Genomic DNA, 15,224 nt, shown 5'->3' with positions numbered 1-15,224 from the left:
ACCACTCAAGTTTATGAGGACTGAAGGAGCAACTAAGAGAGAGGGGGAGAATGCTAACAACCTTTCTAGGCATGGGAGCAAGGGAAAGGCAAATGCAGCTCTTGTGTGGATTTTCCTTAATTTTTACTTATACTTCTAGTTGTCAGGGTGAGTGTATTTTGAAGATAGAATAAAAGTGGAAAGAAAAATTGAAATGACAAAAAGGGACTAAGAACAAAATTATTATAGCTTATATGTTTCCCTCCTCTAAGCAAAGTCGCATTGTTATTCAATCCTTCAAAATTCCATCCTAACACTGAAACTGTCATATTTTTGAAACCTAAATCCACATGTTCCAGAATATTCAAAGACCCTGCAAGGTTGATAAAGTTTAAGTTTGTCTCTAAAATAAAATATATTATTTTTAAAAGATTTTATTTATTTGACAGAGAGAGAAAGAGAAGGCACAAGCAGGGGCAGTGGCAGAAGAAGAGGAAGAAGGAGAAGCAGACTTCGCACTGAGTAGGAAGCCTGCTGTGTGCCCCAATCTCAGGACCCCAAGATCCTGACCTGAGCTGAGGGCAGATGCTTAACCATTTAAGCCACCCAGATACCCCTAAAATACATTCTTAGTAATTAAACATTTGTGACTCGACTTCAATTTTCATGTTTATAATACTGATATGTCATCAGGGAAATACCATTGATCACAATTGTGCATATAATTATGTGATAGTGATGTAGGGACAAGTTAGGGGTAGGTGGTGCTAGGCAGGGAAAGATAAGGGAAGAGTCCCAGAGTCAGGGTCCTCCCCATCCCAAAAAAACAGAGGTAAGACAGTAAAAAACAGAAAAATAAACCTGGCTCCCTAGCTCCAAAACATTAGGGAGTATCCCCTTTCATAGCTACTAGGGTCACAGAAACCCCAGATGTAGAGGAATATTATGGAGGAGATATTAATCAGAGAAAAGGGAACCCCTTGTTTGTGCTCATGTTATTTATAAAGAACCATCTTGTTCCAAGGCCACCCTGTTTGTTCTAAATATAGACATGATATTTACAAATCCACCCTGATATTGACGAGAAATTTACCAAGTTCCCTGGTCAGTTTCCTATAAAAGAGATTTAAAAAAAGCCCTCAGTGACAACCCTGTGAAGACCCCTCTCACTTTTGAGAGATTTCTCTGTTTCTTTGCTTAATAAACTTCTATTGCTTTGCTTACTCTCTGTTGTCTGTGAGATTCCTTCTTTGACTCCATGAGACAAGAACCAAGCTCTCCCATATCAATAGTAGATAATTTAACTGTAAATTGTTTTGAGAAACTGATAGTAAAGAAAATTTAACTTTAAAAAAATACAAGATGGAAAATACATAATTCTTAATGTTTAATTTTTTTATTAAACTATTCTGATTATTTTGCCCTTGGTTTCATGAGCCATGTGAACCATAAAAAAATCATTTTGATAAGAATGATAAATTGCTGCAATTCTGAAATTTAATAGGCAAAAGTAATTGCATTCTCTCAAATAACTTGCAGACCATGTTTCATTAGAATGCCACATAGCAAGTATTTATTTTACAACAAAGAACACTTAAAGTTTGCCTTAACTAATATAGTTATCTGAAACAGTGAAGACAAGAAGGACCATCTTTAGTTTTTATAGTGGAAACCTAAGATTTAGGAGAATAGCTTTATGTTAAAGTACTTGTCAACTCCTCTTTCTCTATTATTCTCTATTTCAGTCACTGGAATGGAATACATAATACAGCCTGTTGGATCTCTGACCCTCAAAACCTCAAAGAGAGAAAAATCTCACCTGTGAGGTTTACGGAGAGATCAGTGGCTCCTTGCTCCACAAAATGACAGTGATGTGTTTATATGTATGCTGGGACTGTATATTTTTTAAGATACATATTTTATTGTATTTTAAAGATTATTTATTGATTGGAAACAGAGAATGCTAACCAGTAAAGAAAGAGATAAAGATTCCTCAAGCAGGCTCCTGGCTGAGCATGGAGCCTGAGGCTGGCTCAATCCCAGCCCCTTAAGACCTGAGCATAAATCAAGAGTCAGATTCCCAACCAACTTAGCCACCCAGGTGCCCTGGTTTCCTTCCATTTTAAACATTTGGTCCTGCAGGCACACTGTTTGCAACCTAGTATTCATAAAGGAAGTAGTTCACTAAATGCATGCATAAGTGAATAAATTAATAAAATAATGAGGTCAGTTGTACCTCTAACTTAAAAAAAAATCTGTGCAATAGGAAAAATTGAGCCAAAACATCTGGCACCAAATGACCCAAATACAATTTATGAAGGTTCTTACTTCAAAGACTAGAAAATACCACATGGACTGATGATACTCTATAGTTTTTACAAGAGACATAATCATTTTGGCAAGAATGATCAAAGTTTATGTCTTTTCATTGCTAAAGCAAAACTTTTTATTAGAAAATTACTTGTATTTAATGGTCATGTAGAAATTTCTTGGAATGTAAATATAGCAAATTTTAACATGATAGTTATGCAACAACATGGCCATTCCAGGAAGCTATATGAGGAAACCAAACCATCATTCTAAATTAATTCAAAGGCCACTGCCACAGTTTTTTCCTCAGTTTTAGTCTTTACAACTTTAATGCCTCATTTGTATATGTATAAGTATACTAAAATTTTGCTTTCTTTTTTTAACACTCATATCGTTCTTCTAGAATCAATAGTCTTCTTCGTGACCTATGCTTTAAAATATCCTTTAAGGAGATTAAATTTCCATATTGGAAAAGATCTCTATTCCATGAAATAGATTTTTAAATGTTCATTTAGACTTCTCTCCTGTTTCAGAGAAAGTAAATCAGGGGGCTGTTCTTGAGAAGCACAATCTTGATGCCATTTGTAGTGAGAACTGATCTGCCTTAAAAGGAAGTTCTAAAACTTGTGTCACTGCTGCTCCCAAGGAAAACCATTGCCTTTGCTGACTGATTCCATTTGCATAGTTGAAATTATTGTCTCTTATAACTCATTTCTCTCCTCAGGTCTCATGTGGGTACGCCTAGCTGTTGGATACTTGCATATGTTGAAGCACCTCAGCTACACATGAACCATGAGTGGGTTGACATGTATGGAGGAATACAAATTCCTGTATTTTTCAGGTGACTCTCGGTAGAGGCTACATTACACTAAAATTAGGCATTGTTTGTTTTGAATTTTCAAAATGTGGGGTAAAAAACTTAACAGGATAATTTAAAACTGAGGGTTAATCATATGCCTGAAATATAATACTGGCACATTGCTGAGGTAGAGAAGAAAGAGATTCTCTCAAATTATATTTTGCAAGACTAAAATGCTTCTGTGTAAAAAGCAAAACTAAACAAAAAACAACCCCCCACACACAAACAAAAACCCTGCAGGCAAAGTCTAGTTTTCTCTCTATTGTTGGAAATAAAGTTTAATTGGAAAACATACCTGCTCAGTCATTTGTAAATAGTCTATGATTGCTTTGGATTACAATGGCAGGTTTTATTTTGTTTTGTTTAAATATTTTATTTACTTATTTGAGAGAGAGATAGTGAGAGGGAGAGCACGAGCTAGGAGGAGCAGGGAGCTTGACATGTAGCTCCACCCCAGGACCCCAGGTTCGTGACCAGAGTGGAAAGGCAAACACTTAACTGAGCCAGCCAGGCACCCCACAATGACAGGTTTTAATAGTTAAGAAAAGACCATATGGCCTACAATCCTAATATACTTATAGTCTGGCCTTTTGCAGAAAAATGTTGAACAACCTCTGTTTAAGTAGACTTCATAGATTGTGGATTTCCACTGGAAAGGAAAAGGTCACTGTGACTTGGTTATAATTGCAGAAATGTAGCAAAATAAATAAAGAAATGAGAGGCTGGGTGGATTTGGTTCATATTAGGGACAGCTGATGGTGAGAGTTAATACATAGCTGTGTAGCCTCATGCTGGTAGCAAATTAAGAGTTTTATTTCTTCAATAATATTTGCAACCTGTTTTATGAATCTACCTGAAAGGTACTGTCTCCTTGGTCACATGAAATAGGCAATTGAGTGATTATTATTATTATTATTTTTTTAGTTTTAGAAGAGGAATCTGTCTTCTGAAATGAAAATGCCTTTGAGAGTTAGATAGGAGTTCACTCCAATGTACCATAAAGATACTATAATTTTTCAGGTGGCTCTGACTTTGAAGGTGAATAAATTATGATAGAACATAAGGAAAGAGATCCAGCTCAAACCTAGATGCAGCTGTTTTGCGAAAGAACGGTAGGTTCCAGTGTCTTCAGACACCCTAAATGTCGCTAAGCAGTTCTTCTGAAACAAAGGGATCCAAATCAGAATCAGTTCCCCAAGGGCCAACAAAGAGTGCGGAGTAAGATGCTATTCCTCATGCTTTGAGAAGAAAACTAAGTAGTGAGAGATGATGTCTGGAGAATTAGCACAAGGAGATCACCTGAAATCTAGAATGTGTGGAGTGCAGAATCCTAAGAACTAGGCCCAAATCACCACTCTATCAGAAGAGAGAGACTCTGGGGATGCCTGGGTGGCTCAGTAGTTGAGTGTCTGCCTTCAGGTCAGGGCATGACCCCAGGATCCTGGGATCAAGTCCCACATCCCTGAGAGGAGCCTACTTCTCCCTCCGGCTCTGCCTCTTCCTCTCTCTGTGTCTCATATGAATAAATGAATAAAATCTTAAAAAAAAGAGACTTTGTCAATGTCCATTGACACCATTAAATTCATGTCTAATAGGCAACTCATATGTATTTTCAATAACCCATTGCAAGAGTCCTTCTTATTGTGTGGGTATCCCTTTTGTTCTACTATGATTTTTTTTTTTAAACTCTGCCCCTTTTTTCTTTTTTTTTTTCATTTTAATGAAAATATGCATGCATGTAAAACAAGAAATCTCAAACTCAGTTTGGTATGGCATCACGATTGTTTTACATATTGAAATTAGAGACTTTTATAGACAGTTGTAACACAAAGCATCTCTCCAATAATTGCCTTTTCAAAGAAAAAAGGGAGGATTTTACAACATTCAGATGAGGCAGATACACAAAATATTGTTTCTTGAGAAAAGTGTTGCAACATATAATGATTTTCTCTTCTTTGAAGATTAATCATTTTTACTATCAACTTTGAAAAAGCCTTTGATATCTGGCTATATGAATTTGTCAATTTTAAACTTGCGTCAGGGCCATATTCTCTCCTCCCAACCACACTGGCTTCTTTCAGTTCCCTGGATGCATGACACCAGTTGCAGCAAGTATGCCCTGCTTTGGTGCTAAGCCTTTACTACCCTTCGGACCCACGCATGCTCACACATCTACCAAAATTAAATATTCTCTACTCATTCTTCAGTTTACAATTTAATCTCCCTTAGATGAGGCAGACATCTGGGCCACCAAACAAGAGTAAACTCATGAACCGTTCTTCACACACTTGATACTTATGAGGCTAAATTAATGCCACACTTCCATTTTTCTAATTGAGTAGATCTTTGAGGATGCTCATTTGTCACATATTAAATATATGCAGAAGAAACTCAGAATTGTGGCATTTCACCCTTATCAAAAATGACTTTTTAATAAGCAAACACTGCCTTGAAGGAATTCTGTATTTTGTAGGATAACTAACTACACTAATTGATCAGAAACAAATATATTTTCTTTGTATACTTCTGTGTGCTGTGCAAGAAAATCCTTTACACTCTGCAGGTTTTTTTTTTTTTTTTTTTTTTTACACTCTGCAGGTTTGATAGCATTTTAAAATACCAACCTTAACAAATGTAGTTAGCTAGGCATATTTGCCATGTTTCAAAAATAAGAGTTAAAAGAAAACTTCTGTTTGAAGCTTACAAGTGTTATAACTTTAGTATTTGGACAAAGGAGCAGAGTATAACACCAGCATATACCTCTGTGAATTCATGTTTGGATGAAAATTTTTCAAAAGAAACTGAGCATTGGAACCATGTCCTCCATGACCCAGGTTTACTTCCTAGGCTTCCATGAAGAACATTTGTGAAATTGAGGTGATAACCTGAAAAAATAAATGAAGAATAATGATAGAAGCTCTGAAAGGCATAATCAGAAATCTCTTCTTTTCCTTTAAAATTGTTTGTCTTTTAAAAAATATTGTGTTCTGATTTCTAATTTGAGTTTACTACATTATCATTGTATTTAGCTTAAATAATATAGATTATATAAGGAAAATATAACATTCATCCATAAATCTATAATATAGTAAGTGCTGGTTGCAACTTTGGGGGTTTCCTGGATAAAATCTGAAAGTGGCCCTATACCTGGAGGGCAAAGACAACTGGAGAAAGAGACAGGGCACTCCAGGGTGCTGAGTGACAGTTTTAATAAGCAAGGAAACTTACACACAAGGCTTATTTTAGGAGGCTACAAAATGAATATCTCCCTAAGGTCACCCACCAGAATCTTAAAAGTTTATATAGAGGCCTTCACTGGGCGGTCACATATACAATGTAACCAATGTGCCAATCCTTTACTGGTTGGGAACTCTTAATGATGGCCCTAGACTACTTTGGCAGTTGCCTTGAGCATTGCTTAGAACACATGAGGCATGTTGTTACTGCATTAACCAAGTTCTTGTATTTCAAAGGCAATCAGCATCCTTAGCAATGTGCCATTCCCCCCAGGTGCCACAATGGCCCCTTTTTCTATGCACCCAATCTGCTGTATATACTAAAAGGTCAGTTGCTAGGGCTCACACCCCAGCTAGGGCATCAGCTTGCTGATTGTCAGGGGGTGTCAACAACTTATGAGCTAAGGCATGAAAAACAGTGAAGTTTGAGACAATGGGTCTTAAAGTTGAACCCAAATGTCTTACCACATATCCTGTCCCACAGGACCTACTTATGATCATCTCTCTATCTCTCTACTTCCCATTTTCTAAGCCATACAGCTAATCCCTTTGGAACAGCCCAACTGTCAGCTCAGAGTTACCAGCCAGGGCTCATGAGTGATGACCAGCTAAACCATTCTAAGTTGAGCCCATTAGCTGCCATGGTTCCTTCATGAAAGGCTCTATCTGGAGGACTCCTGTGTACACTATGAGGGGGCTGTTGCTCTATGTGGGTAGATCTTGTTTCTGTCCCCTTCCAGAGCTAGAGCCAAAATCCTAGCAGCACTCTCCTTTTTGTTGTCTCTATCACAGTGCTCAACCCATAACTTCTGGGGTCTCAGACACATCTGACTCAATGGTGGCTCTGCTTGGTTGATGCCCAGAACTTTCATCTGCCTCGATACTATTTTTGCCTTTGCAAAGGTGGCTTGCTTCTCTTATCTGTCCCACACAGGCCCTTATCTTGGAGGTGGGATAAGAGATGGAGGCACTGTGCCAAGTGGGGAAGAAAAATCCTCCAAATCCCCAAATCCATACAAAGTCTTATACCTCTTTCACATTTTTAGGAGTTAAATAAGCTTGCATCCTATCAGTCTTAATTTTTGGGACAACATACATTTATCCTGAACAAATGACTCCCAGAATGTTATGGTAGTGTCTGGACCTTCAATTTTCTATGGCCTCACCACTTCCATTTCCTCATAGATGTTCCAGCAAAGCCTGAATAGCATCCTACAGCAGAGGCAAATCTTCACATGTTAACACTGTATCATCAGTGTAAGGCTCATTTTACTGATGTGGGGAAGGATAACAGGGACAGACCCCCAGCCATGGGGACGATGTCATCTCATGACATATGGGGAGGCTATGCAGGTAACCTTAGGGAGGCACTTGAAAGATCTGATATTGTCCTTCACACATGAAGGCAAATTGATCTTTTGACTAAGTGGCCAGGGAAAGGCTTTTGCTAACTCCAGAACAGCATGGGATACTCCTAGGACTCTGGCAGAGGCATCCAAGATGGAGGCTATGTTGGGCATAGCCACATGGATGGGAGTTACTATCTTGTTCAATTCTCTGCAGTCCATTTAGCTTTTTTATTTTTTTAAAGATATTATTTATTTATTCATTAGAGACAGAGAGAGAGAGAGAGAGGCAGAGACACAGGCAGATGGAGAAACAGGCTCCATGCAAGGAGCCCAATGTAGGACTTGATCTTGGATCCCAGGATCATGTCTTGAGCCAAAGGCAGACACTCAACCACTGAGCCACCCAGGCGTCCCTCCATTTAGCTTTTTTATTGAGCTGTTGAAAGCACTATGGGCAGGATATGCAATATCCACTCAGTGCAGTTCTTGGATAGTTTCTCCTATCTCCTTCTACCCCCCTGCCCAGCAACTTATATTGTTTGAGAGTTACCAGTTTTCACAGAGGTGGCAGGCTTATGGATTCCCAGTTGGTAGGCAGTCTTGACCTATAGGTCTTATACCCAGGGCATGGGAGGTACCCACCCAGACTACCCGGACTAGGACTGTATCTCGGAGATCTCTGCTGGAGCAGGTGGACCATCAGGGTTGGTAGGGGCAGGTGGGGCAAGTCTGAACTCTTGTCCAGCCTTTTGAGGTTTTTCTTAGGCTTACCAGTACTGTGTGAGGTGGCCATTATGTCTTTCCAGTTGGGTTCCTGGCAGCGAGGTGATCAAATCACATTTGCTTTCAGGTTACTTTTATTGAGTATTTTACATCCATCTGGGAATAGCCTTTTGACTTTTTGAGTTCCTTCTCCATCTTAGGGCTTTCCCAAAGCTTGTACCCATTCTCAGGATTTGTCACTTTCCCCCACATCAGCAATGGCTTGCCTAATACCATAAATTTCTTGTCCTACAACTGGATTCAGCATGAATATCAGTGTCCCACACTGGGTGCTGAGGGGTGTACTGGAGTGCCTTGGCTTTCATTTCTGCATTGAATGTGACCTGATCAGAGCCTTCAGAAACGGGGTTCTAGATGGCCTGTCTTATTCCTTATTCTTTTTTTTTTCTTTTAAAGATTTTATTTATTTATTCATGAGACACACACACACACACACACACAGAGAGACAGACAGACAGACAGAGGGAGAAGCAGGTTCCATGCAGGGAGCCCAACGTGGGACTTGATCCCGGGTCTCCAGGATCATGCCCTGGACTGAAGGCAGCGCTAAACTGCTGAGCCACCTGGGCTGCAACTTCTTAAGAATTTGTTGTCTTCCTCTGTAGATTTCCAAGGTCCCACATGCCCAGGGAGGTACCTCTCATTTGGCCAAGCCTCCAAGCAGGATGGAGTAATCCAATCTACAAGACAGTGAATGCCTTGAATCCCTGGAATGCCACTCAGGTGTTGTGGGACAGGATATGTGGTGATATTTATTTTCTCTGCCTCCTGCCTAGTCAGAGAAATGTCATCACTCCCATATCCCACACCACTCCATCCATGCCTGGATACTTTCCGTGGCCTTGGTTGGGACCCAGCAGCTATACCAACAAGCTCAGTGGGAGTGTATTCTCTCATCATGAACATTCCTTGAATAGGGCACTGCCCTGCTGTCTGGGATTATTGTTGCTGTGCTTCTGCTTTCTTTTGCAGTAGGGGTCAGACACCGGGCATTTTGTCCATTCCACTGTCAATTACTGTACCATACTCCTCGGAGTTCTTAACGCCTTCCCAGGGTTTTCACCTCTTATCATCCCAATCACAAGTGCTCAGGGCTCAAGGCCTTAAATCTGCCCTCCGACCTTGCAGAACTGCACACTGAGCTCTCCAGCTAATTATCTTGCTCTTCCACCCTGTCTGCCCACCTGGAAGCCGCAAAGTTATGAACAACCACATGTCCTTCTGTAATCTCAGCTCTGCTTCCAGCTTTTTAACTCAGGCTTCAGCCTCTAGTTGGTAATCAGTGTCCAGCTGAATGACCACTGTAGAGTCCAGCCCACCGCAGCAGCCCCTGCTTCCCAGTTTGGCCGCCGTGTGCTGTATGCAGTATTCCCAACAAGTGCATAAGAGCAGCTGGTGTGCTCAAGGCATCCTACTCAGGCGGGGGTTCATGAGCATCCAGCAAATGGGCCAACCCTCCCCACACTTCCCCACACCAAATTGGATGGCCATTTACGCATTGCCCTCAAGGTTGCTTCTTTCTCGAGACCCATTTTTTTCTGACTACTGACAGGCTACCAGTTGTTGGCTCTTTGCAATATCTAGAGCTTCCCATGTGAAATTTGCAACCAGCCCCCAGATCCAGGATGGCAGGACGAGATGGAAGAGAGAGTCAGGCCACTCCAGATTTGTAGGTGGTGAGTTGAGTAGATCACTGCACCCACCTGCCAAATCTTAAAAGCTTATACAGTGGCCTTAACTGACACCATCCATATGGTCTCAACAACACATTGCTCTCTCAAGGATGTATTCTTGAAAATGTTTCTCACTGTGGGAATGGCAAGCAGAATGGTCATCCCAAGGACCAGGGAGTATGTGAGGAACCTCTGAATACCCAGTTCCAGCTCATGGGTCAACCAGCAGATCACATCCTCTCCATGATCTCCTTCAACAGTAAGTAAGATTCTATTTTGTTCATTTGTTTCCTTCAGTTAAATTTAGTAGTAAGGAGTATGGGCAAAAACTCTTCTGGTTCCAATTTATGTGCAAATAATATCAAACTCTCCTGTGTTCACTTTCTCTTATGGTGGGGAACAGAAAAATGGAGATGCATGGCAGGCTGTTAATTTGGGAGTTTCTACTGAATTGCTGAGATAGAATACTTGAGAGTCTGTGGTTATCTATCAGATGGAGCAGTTGAAAGGGAAGGATAGAGGGAGAGCTTGAGTCTGAGGGACAGTTGGTGCTGTCTGTGTAAATAACTGCAGATGCCTCCATCCAGGAACCCCAGTAACCAGATAGGGACTCACAGCAGCAAAGTAAGTCTGAGTCACTTAAAATTAGCACCCCCTTAAGAAGATGTGCTAGATAAAAATTCAACAAAACAGTGAGATGTCACATGGGTTAAAAATTCTGAAAATCAGGGACACCTGGGTGGCTCAGTGGTTGAGCATCTGCCTTTGGCTCAGAACATGATCCCTGCAGTCCAGGGATCAAGTCCAGCATCAGGTTCCCTGTGAGGAGCCTCTCTCTCTGCCTTTCTCTCCGTGTCTCTCATGAATAAATAAATAAAATATTTTTTTTAAAAAAAGAAAACAGGGATCCCTGGGTGGCGCAGCGGTTTGGCGCCTGCCTTTGGCCCAGGGCGCGATCCTGGAGACCCGGGGTCGAATCCCACATCGGGCTCCCGGTGCATGGAGCCTGCTTCTCCCTCTGCCTGTGTCTCTGCGCCTCTCTCTCTCTCTCTCTGTGACTATCATAAATAAATAAAAATTAAAAAAAAAAACTTAAAAAAAAAAACAAAGTCTGAAAATCACAAATTGAAAGAAACATAGAACAGCCCCTGTGAAGTCAAGAGATCATCCATGAAGAGGAGTCAACAATGCAAGGGCACAGGTGGAAGGCTGTGAAGAAGCCGTGAATATACTCATGAAAGTGTAGCCTCCTCTTGTTAAAGCAGAGGAGTTTAACATTGTGCTGTCCACCTCATACTTAAATCCTGTGAGTTTGAACACAGTAGCTATGTGAAGAGGTTAAGGGAGATTGAAGGTTGAGAGGGTCATCTGCTGCCCTACCCTTTCTCATCAAAGGTAGGGGAGGGGCACCTTATTTTTAATTAAGATAAAATTTCTGATAAATGTATTTGGATGAGCATTTTAATTTCTAAACTCAGCCCATGTTACCAAGTTTAAAGCAACTGTGAGGTTTTGTCTCACCTAAGAATGATCAGAAAATTCTTGAGTCTGCTGGAACTTCCACACCATGATAGAAGAAAAGCAATACTTCACTGAATATTAAAGAGGGTCTAGTCTAGGTAGGACACGTGGGTGGCTCAGCGGTTGAGCATCTGCCTTTAGCACAGGTCATGGTCCCAGGGTCCTGGGATCGGGTCCTGCATCAGGCTCCCCATGGGGAGCCTGCTCCTCCCTCTGCCTATGTGTCTGCTTCTTTCTCCATGACTCTCATGGATGAATAAGTAAAATCTTTAAAACAAAAAAGAGAGAGAATGTAAGAAACAATAAAACTATATTGAAATTAATTATATTATTTGTACCATGCTTACATAAAATATTATTTACCATTTCTATAAACATATGGCACTATAACTTTGTTTAAATTATTTTCATTTACAAAGAAGAGAAAGATTATGTTTTATTTATAATGATATATGAGGTATTAGAAATCAACATTGTCCCTGAAATACTTAACGGTGAATCCAATTATGGATTAACCTTTTACTTACTTTCTTACTTAATTTTTCAAATTCATCTAAGGACAATACCTGTTGGAACCACTTAATTTTAAGCATAGCTAAGAATTAGGATTTATCTCTATTCTACAGATTGAGATTTAAAAAAAAAAACAGCATTGTGGTAAAATAGGACACAGGTTGATAGGACAGGGAATATTAATATAAAATCTGTGCTTTTATATCAAGTGTCCTGTAACAGGATTTTGGTTAATGGTTAATGGTGAAACTGCTTTATTAAAAAAAATGTTTGTGGGATGCCTAGGTGGCTCAGTGGTTGAGCGCCTGCCTTCGGCCCAGGGAGTGATCCTAGAGTCCCAGGATCGAGTCCCACATCAGGCTCCCTGCACGGAACCTGCTTCTCTTTCTGCCTATGTCTCTCCCTCTCTTTCTGTGTGTCTCTCATGAATAAATAAATAAAACCTTTAGAAAAAAAATGTTTGTGAAAGAATAAGACTTGTAAAGATAAACATAGACTTGTTGTATTGGAAGTACAGGGAGCAGAGCAGAAAAGCTCCAAATGCGAAGCCATCCACTAGCACTCCACCACACGGCCCAGAATTGTAGCCTCTTGCATGACTCCCTATGCTGTGTAGAACTGGAAAATACACTGTACTATAAGATAATACACTATTCTGGATGAGGCTTCCTGGAAAGAATAAGAGACAAGAAAAACATAGAGAGAAAACTAAGATTTATGATAGTATTTTTTTAAATATTGTATTTATTTATTCATGAGACACACACACACACACAGAGAAAGAGAGAGAGAGAGAGAGAGAGAGAGGCACAGACACAGGCAGAGGGAGAAGCAGGCTCCATGCAAGGAGCCCAACGTGGGACTCGATCCTGGGTCTCCGGGATCACGCCTGGGCTGAAGGTGGCACTAAACCACTGAGCCACCCGGGCTGCCCTATGATATTATTTTAATAGTTTTTAAATACGGTAGGTGCTTATGTGTTGTTTTTCTATTGCTTCATAACAATTACCACAAAATTAGCACTTAAAAACAACATACATTTGTTCTCCTAACATTTGCATGGGTCGTAATTTCAGATATGGTTTATATGGATCCTCTGCTCAGGGTCTCACAAGATTGCAATTAGGGTGTCAGCAGGAGCTGTGGTCTCATGAGGGTTTGAGGTGCTCTTCCTATGGTCATTAGCAAAATTTATTTCCTCACAGTGGTAGAACACATGGAGATGGGTTTCTTCAAAGTCAGCAAAAAACACACAAGTGAGTGAGGATGAGAAATAGAGAGGTGGGTAATGGCAGGGAGGGAGTGTCTGTTGCTTCCAGTCTCTCCCCCTTAGGTCCTATTTTAAAGGTTTTGCTTGATTAGGTGAGGCCCATCAATGGCAATCTGCTCTTTGTTTGTGGGACTTAATTACCTCTGCAAAATCATTTTATCATACAATGTAACATAATCAGAGAGTGACATCTCATCATTCTCAGAGTTTCTGCTCACACTGAAGGGGAAAGGATCACCTCCATTGTATATATCAGAGGTAGGAATTTCGTAAGCATCTTAGAATTCTGTCTTCTACAGTCTGCTTTCCAATAGAGATTAATATTTCTAATTATGATTATTGATCAGAAGCTAATAATCTGTATCCTCTGAGTTTTGCTCCTAAAAAGGGCTTGATATAAGCTCAGGTGCATACATGTCCTACCTAGCAAGAGGTGCTAGATGATGCAAAATTAAGTTGGTGCCTCTTATTTAAAATCAGTTTTGGGAGAAAATTGGAGAAATGCAACCAATTTTTATATAAAAGCAGGCAGAGGAATAAAATAGTGTAGAACAGTTTTCACATGAATTTTAAGATGTTGCAGGAGATTCTTCAAAATTCTCTGTGTTCTACAAAAGCCTCAGTGATGCCTCTCTCCAAGTAACCCAGTACTGACCATTCACTGGTCTTTGTCTTTATATCTATGTGGCTGGAGAAGCGTTAGATCCATTATATAATGTGGATAGAACAGCCAAATGTGAGATATGAGCCTATGGTATCTGAAAATCACCAAATGGAAAAGTTTAATTAGGAAGCACTTTCATTAGGAAAAAATATACACAACATTTTACAATCTTCAGGAAAAATAGGCGATAAAATCATATTGGGTACTTTTCTAAAAATATTTGATATTCAAAAAATAAGATAATTATATCATAATAGGAAGTCTAAATATGAAAAATAGCAAATAATAGCCATTTTGCAATAAAAAACTTGAATTACCCAAAACTAAAGAAATAAAAATTCTAATTGGTATGCACAGTTCACTCTTCTATCTCTTGGGTCTTCAAAAACTGTTTCAGAAGTGGCTTCTTAGATATAGTCCAAGGGCAAAGTAATAATGTTTGAACCTGAATTTTAAACATTTCAATGTTTAATAATTCTGTTGATGGTGTTAATTTATCTCTGTCTGAGTACTTACATTAAGAAATGTGAGTTGAAATAGCTTTATTTCCAATATTTATGTTTACAGGCAAGAATATTCATTAAAAACAAAGAAAACAAACTTGTAAACATTCTGAAATCCCCTGCTGACTCATGTCTAAGGAATCTACATTTGTTAAGTTGCTAGGTTTCTTAATCAAGCTACACTGTGGCATCTGTGGTGCTCAGAGCTGAATTCTGTGTTAGTTTTATTTTTTGTTTTTGTTTTTAATTAGCAAATTTTGTTTGTTTGTGCGTTTAATGCAGCTCTGCAATATGCAGCAAGTCCTATCAGGCAACTTCTGAGTGAAGAGTTCATTGATATTATATTATTGCTTAAACACAACTGAAGACCTGAACATACAAATTTATCAAAATTTACCAAAACAAAGGAATAATCTAAACTTTGTAACATAAAAAGTGAATCACTTTTAGGCTCCAACATTGCCCTCATTTATCCAGAATTTAAGAATATTAAGTTGAGGGACGCCTGGGTGAGCATCTGCCTTTGGCTCAGGGCATGATCCTGGAGTCACGGGATCGAGTCCC

At 39.6% G+C, this 15,224-nt stretch overlaps 2 long non-coding RNA genes across 11 annotated transcripts in view; one reads left to right on the top strand and one right to left on the bottom strand.

Moving 5' to 3' along the window:
- LOC140621507 (uncharacterized) overlaps positions 1-15,224 on the bottom strand; it is a 48,303-nt gene that overhangs the window by 15,117 nt on the left and 17,962 nt on the right. For 8 of the 10 annotated variants that reach the window (XR_012021242.1, XR_012021244.1, XR_012021248.1 and 5 more), the window contains exons 3-4: positions 11,711-11,977; positions 5,909-6,033 (exon numbers count right to left, since the gene is read on the bottom strand). This is a non-coding gene — a long non-coding RNA (uncharacterized lncRNA). Of the gene's footprint in view, positions 1-4,228; positions 4,309-5,908; positions 6,034-11,710; positions 11,978-15,224 lie in introns of those variants that run through there. The other 2 variants (XR_012021250.1, XR_012021245.1) reach the window with 2 other exon arrangements.
- Positions 9,844-15,224, top strand: part of LOC140621510 (uncharacterized) — a 268,877-nt gene continuing 263,496 nt past the window's right edge. Inside the window, exon 1 of the long non-coding RNA XR_012021254.1 lies at positions 9,844-10,448. This is a non-coding gene — a long non-coding RNA (uncharacterized lncRNA). The remainder of the gene's footprint in view (positions 10,449-15,224) is intronic.

The sequence above is a fragment of the Canis lupus genome, chromosome 30 (genome assembly GCF_048164855.1).
Source record: "Canis lupus baileyi chromosome 30, mCanLup2.hap1, whole genome shotgun sequence".
Lineage (NCBI taxonomy): Eukaryota > Metazoa > Chordata > Mammalia > Carnivora > Canidae > Canis > Canis lupus.
Note: the sequence above shows the minus strand (reverse complement) of the source record. Positions and strands in the feature narration are given on the sequence as shown.